Source organism: Asparagus officinalis, chromosome 2, assembly GCF_001876935.1.
Source record: "Asparagus officinalis chromosome 2, Aspof.V1, whole genome shotgun sequence".
NCBI lineage: Eukaryota > Viridiplantae > Streptophyta > Magnoliopsida > Asparagales > Asparagaceae > Asparagus > Asparagus officinalis.
The window spans coordinates 53,006,474-53,013,001 of NC_033795.1; the positions used below are offsets into that span (position 1 = coordinate 53,006,474).

Sequence of the window (6,528 nt, forward strand, 5' to 3'; positions counted from 1 at the left end):
CGTGTTTAATTGTTACGGTTACGGGTTTAATTGTTAAGGTTACGTGTTTAATTGTTAAGGTTACGGGTTAATTGTTAAGGTTACGTGTTTAATTGTTAAGGTTACGGGTTTAATTGTAAAGGTTACGGGTCAATTGTTAAGGTTATGGATCCCTTCTCTCTCTCTCTCTCGTAACCTTAACAATTAAACCCATAACCTTAATAATTAAACCGTAACCTTAACAATTAAATCGGTAACCTTAACAAGTAAACCCATAACCTTAACAATTAAACCCATAACATTAACAATTAAACCGTAACCTTAACAATTAAATTGTAACCTTAATAATTAAACCCGTAACCTTAACAATAAAAACCGTAACCTTAACAATTAAACCCGTAATCGTAACAATTAAACCCGTAACCTTAACAATTAAACCCGTAACCTTAACAATTAAACCCGTAACCTTAACAATTAAACCGTAACCATAATAATTAAACTCGTAACCTTGACAATTAAATACGTAACCTTAATAATTAAACACATATCCTTAACAATTAAACCCGTAACTTTAACAACAAATCCGTAATCTACACAACAAATTCATAACCTTAACAACAAACCCGTAACCTTAACAACCAACCCGTAACCTTAACAAACAATGCATAACCTTTACAACCAACCATTATCCTTAACAACAAATATTCTAAAAATACGAAAAGAATAAAAAACGAAAATAATAAAATAATAATCCTCTTCAATCATTTCAATATCATCAAAGTAACATCATGATAGAGAGAGAGAAGGAGAGATAGATAGATAGATAGAGAGAGAGAGAGAGAGAGAGAGAGAGGATTCATAACCTTAACAATTGACCCGTAACATTAACAATTAACTCGTAACCTTAACAATTAACCCGTAACTTTAACAATTTCCTAATACAAACAACGAAAATAATAAAAAACAAAAATAATAAAATAATAATCCTCTTCAATCATTTTAATATCATCAAAGTAACATCATGATAGAGAGATAGAGAGAGAGAGAGAGGATTCATAACCTTAACAATTGACCCATAACATTAACAATTAACTCGTAACCTTAACAATTAACCCGTAACTTTAACAATTTCCCAATACAAACAATGAAAATAATAAAAAATAAAAATAATAAAATAATCATCATCAATCATTTCAACTATCATCTTAGTACATTATGATAAAGAGAGAGAGAAAATAAAAATAATAAAATAATCCTCATCATATTTTAATAAAAAAAGAAAGAGAGAGAGAAGGGTATTATGGTCTTCACATATTTTAATCTCTTGGGTTTTGTGTTGTGGGGGCTCAGAGAACAGAATCTTTATTTTTGGGGGTAAAACACCCATTGACCAAGTCTTAGGGGTGGGAATCACGTTTTCTTAGCTTTTGGGGGCTGGAAGCATTTTCCCCTTTTTCTTATCTAGTATGTCACACGTGTGTTGCACGTGATGCATATTACTAAACTACAATAGTTTAAATATTGAAGGTCTAGTAAATTTTCACTCAAAAATTTTACAATTAGTTATTAAATACATTCTTCACATAGATTATATAATACAGACGCATGCTATGACGCAAAGCGTGAGATAGAAAGAATTCCCAACTAATGATAGAAATGGCAGAAACTCGTCATTTAGATAGTATACATACATGGTGACATTTTCTTATAGTATTACTGTCACATTACTTCATCGTGTATTTGAACCGATGGTTTAAGTACAATCACAGACAACTCAAACCGATTGAACGCACAATACTCGTACAAAAACTGCAGCATATAGTGGGTCGTTGCAACTTAGTTTATACAGAAACTACTGATTACATCCTTATGCAACTTAAAAACCAGGCTTCTTGCAAGATCGATGGATTTTTCATGGCCAAAGAACTTATCTACTATGGCCTGCGCAAACTACATGGAAGTCTCTAGCCCTCTGTTTGTGATCAGGTCTCCATCAACCATCACCCTATTCTCACATTCACTTTGATCAGAAAGCCTGCTGCACATAGCATGGTATGCTTTTACCTACTTCCCCTTAAAAAAGAAAATCAGAAAAAAAAATTATAATATAGAGAATATTATCTGTAAGACTAACAAATGATTGAATGAATCACACACAAGGGTAAGCCTTGAAGTCGTACTTTGTGTAAACCATGTGGCTCAAGCGCTAGTGCTGGAGAAGCACATATAGCCCCATACAACTTATTTGATTCAGCCTGCTTTTTAAGCAAATCAACAAGCTTTGCCGAGTTTGTGAATGCTTGTGCACCAGGAAGCCCTCCCTGCAAACAAAGTAAGAGGAAGCAAATATAAACTTAAGTTTGTGAATGCTTGTGCACCAGGAAGCCCTCCCTGCAAACAAAGTAAGAGGAAGCAAATATAAACTTATTTACATATGTACACATGGTGCAGAGTTTGATATTCAATGGCTATATTAACTTACCGGCAAAACAATTAGGTAATTTTGTAATTTAATAGCCTCATCCAAAAGCTTATATGCTACTATTTTCACTTTTCTAGATGCTACAATTTTTAATCCATCTTCAACTGACACAACAACAACATTAGCTTTGGCTTTCCGTAGAATGTCGATAATCATTATAGTCTTGCACGTGATGCATATTAAAAAACTACATGAGTTTAAATATTTGTGTCGGACCCTTAGGTCGCTATGAAAGAACCCTAGAGGGGGGGGGGGGGGGAATTAGACCCTAAGGTCGCTATGAAAGAACCCTAGAGAGGGGTGAATAGGGTTTATGCTAATCTAATCTGATTTTATGCCAATTAAAACTAACTAACAAATTATTCTTGCAAGATAGATATACAATGTGATATGAACAAGAATAAGCAATATAACTAAGGTGATATATCCTAGCAAAGAGATATACTATATGGTATATGCAAGGATATATTTAAACTATCACAAGGGTGAAACAAACTAGTGGAGAATGTAAACGAGATGCAATAGGCTATAAGATGAACAGTTATAAGTGCGCCAATGCAAACCAAACACGCTATATGTTCACATAGGCTATAAGATGAACAGTTATAAGTGCGCCAATGCAAACCAAACACGCTATATGTTCACGAGGTTCAGACCTTCCGTCCTACGTCCCCGCTCCTCACTCTCGAGGAGAATCCACTACACAATCCGGTTTGGAAGCCGGAACTTCTCTACACACTCGGTTTTCTAGCTAACCGAAAACTCTACACACTCGGTTATCAAGTCAACCGACAACTCTCACAAATCCTCACAATGTACATACACAAGCTACAACCTCAAGTGTTGGTCCTCACGTATCGACTCCCTCAAGTGCTCAGAATTATCACCTTCTACTAGGCCACCGACGCCACTCCTCTCGGTATCGACTACGTCCTCACCACACACTCCTCTCGGTGTACAAGTGTATTACAAAGTGATCTACACAATTAGGCACACAACAAATGATTGTTCTCTAAACAAGGTGAGAACTCAATTAGGCTCAACTCAAAGTTACTATCTCTCACAATGCCAAATATATTATGAATGCAAATACAATAAGCTCAATAAGTTGTGTGTGAACAAAGAGATTTAATAAAAACAATTTAACTAAACTCAATATAAATCTAGCTTATGGAAATTAGAAACAAAACAATAAATAGCTAGAATGAGTTTAGGAAAACTTCTCTATAGATCAAGAGAGAGAGAGAGATGAGTTGAAGCTCAAACACCGAAGCATGATCTCTTCTTCCTCTTGTGAAATTATCTTCACAAAACCAAAACTTTGAAACAATGCTTTAAACACCTTTAAACAAACTTAAACCCTCGTTAAACTTGATTAAAACATTTTCTTGGATCAAAGAAGAGTTAAAGGAAATGTGGTATTTATACCCACTCAAAACTTCAGCAAAAACCCAAGCAAAAAGACCAAAAACCCAAAAACAAACAAAACAGAAAACTAGCTGTTACTATGCAACAGCTCTCTGATAAGTCGACTTATGAGTCGACTTATGAGTCGACTTATATGAGTCGACTCAGCAGAAGAAAAACACAACTGGGCTGCACTTCATAAGTCAACTTATGAGTCGACTCATGAGTCGACTTATACGTGCACAAACCTGAAATGCACAGAAAAAACTCAACTTTGAAGTGCCTTCGAAAATAGCAAATAAATTCCAAAAATTATGAAACTTTGGGAAATGTTTATAAACATGTAAATGAACATGTTACAAAAATTTTTTTTAGAATTTCACTTCAAATTTGTAAAATATTATCATTTTGAAAAATAGTCCAAAAACATAAAAACTAAACATACATGTTTTGATATTTTGATGAAACTATGTTTTGAAACAATACAAAATGATTATATAGACTTAATAGAAGATGTATATCATTATTGTTAAGTCCATATACTAAGAAATCAATTGATAATCATATTTTTATTACAATTTTATATCCTCATTATCTATTTTACATGAATAAATATACCATTAATAATTGTTGTTTGCACATAAATGAATGAAAATATAAATAAATATTATTAAATGTAAAAACCCCTTAATAATCTCTCTTCTCTATTTTTTAGCAATTTAGAAGTCCATCAAGCAAAAGCCCACAAATGAATGCTATGAAGCAAGGCCAAAAATCCTCCTACACGTCATGCTCAAGAAGAAGCCACAAAGGCCCAAAGCCCATCAAGAAAAATGATTACACCAAAAAGTTGGAATGGACTTGGATGCAAAGAGTGGAATTAATTGGACTTGGTTGCAAAATGGTTCTCCAATCAAAAACTTGATTACTGCATGTGTACAAGTGGGTCGAATTGCTTTAAATCAAATGAAATGCTACTTGTGTACAAGTGGGCCGGACTTGCTTGTTTTTCATTTGCATTTTGGGAAAATCATCATGGGAAGCTTCATTGGGCCGAACTACTATGCTTGACTTCATTTGTTTGTGAAAATCATATGGATTTTTAAGTTAAGCTCATTGGGCCGAAAATTGATTGTTGCAAAATTGGATTTTGATTTTCTTTTGAAAATCAAATAAATCATATGGGCTAAAGAAGAACGAAAAGGTAAATTCAAAGGTGGAGATTGTTGCTTGGGGCTCAAGACAAATCCAATGGCTCATATTCATTGAAGATTACTATAAATAGGGGTAGAGAGTGAGGGGTTAGAGGAGTGAAAATTTTGTAAACTCCTTTTGGAGAGGAGGGCTACTCTTAATTGAGAAGGCCTTTCCAAAAATTATAACTTTAGTTACAATTAATAAAAATAATTTTTTCTTCTTTAACTTTGTTCTTTCTCCTCTTGTTGAATGATGAGGATGGAGATGAAGAGTAATTTGAATGTTTGCATTTATTTTCTCTTTTATTTCTTTTTAGTAATTTCTTTATTATTGCTTATTAGTTAGATTTAAATTCATGCTTGTAGTGTAGATTTACTTTCTTGTCTTTTTATTTCTTTTTGCGCTTTAATTTGTAGAATAGATTTATTTTCTTGCATTTAATTTTTGTAATATATTTTGTAGTTTAGATTTTATTTTCTTTGTAGTTAGATTTATTTCTTGTTCATAGTTTAGAATTTTCTTTTCTTTTTATTTTGTAATTAGTTCTTTTTCTTGTTTTTAAAGATGTGAATTTAATTCTTGTAAGAATCTTAGAATTGTATGAAACTAGTCTAATTTCCTTTATATTGTATGAATATTCTCTTGCACTTAAAATGTTCATGTTTAGGATAATCAACTAGAGAACTAATCGGTAGAAGAAGAATTTGATAATCTATGCTTATCTTAAATGGTTTGATAGGTTATGCTTATGAATTCTAGGATTATTATCATGTTGTTGTTCTTATCATGAATAGTGATTTTAACTTAGATGATAATTTGATAGGTTACACTTTCCTTAAATGGTTTGATAATCTATGCTTAATAAATCTAAGTTGAAATATGATAAAAAGAGAATAGTTTATATTTTGTAATTGAAATTGGTTAGTGGATTATATTCTAGATTTCTTACCTCTTTTGAATCCTTCATCTTAACTTTCTTAAATTTTCTTTTCATTTTTGGTTTTATTTCTTGATTTTATTAATTCATATTTCTTGCCTTATGATTTCATTTATTCTTTAATTCTTCCTTCTCTCCTCTAAAATTCAATTTATTACCTCTTGCATATAAATCAAAACAACCACTCATACAATCACACTTATTCTTTATTCCTAATTGTCACGCACAAAATATAAGAACCAAGTTTAATAATCTCTTAAAATCACCTTCTTCGTGGGATCGATATCTTTTTATACTATAACTTGATAAATTGTGCACTTGCAATTTTTGGTACATAATTATGTCGCATCAAGTTTTTGGCGCCGTTGCCGGGGAAGGTGCTAAAATAGGATTTTATTAACTTGATTCTTTAACTTGTGTATTTTTCTTGTGAAGGAACCGCTTGGAGCTTGAAAATCTTGGATTGAAGATCAAGAATTTGGAGCATTGCTTTCGGCTAAGTCTTCTTTCTAGTTTTCAATTCCAC

The 6,528-nt window shown here is 32.4% G+C and overlaps 1 pseudogene; it reads right to left on the reverse strand.

Annotated features, from left to right (window-relative positions):
• On the reverse strand, nt 1,789-2,617 carry LOC109831179 (annotated as a pseudogene).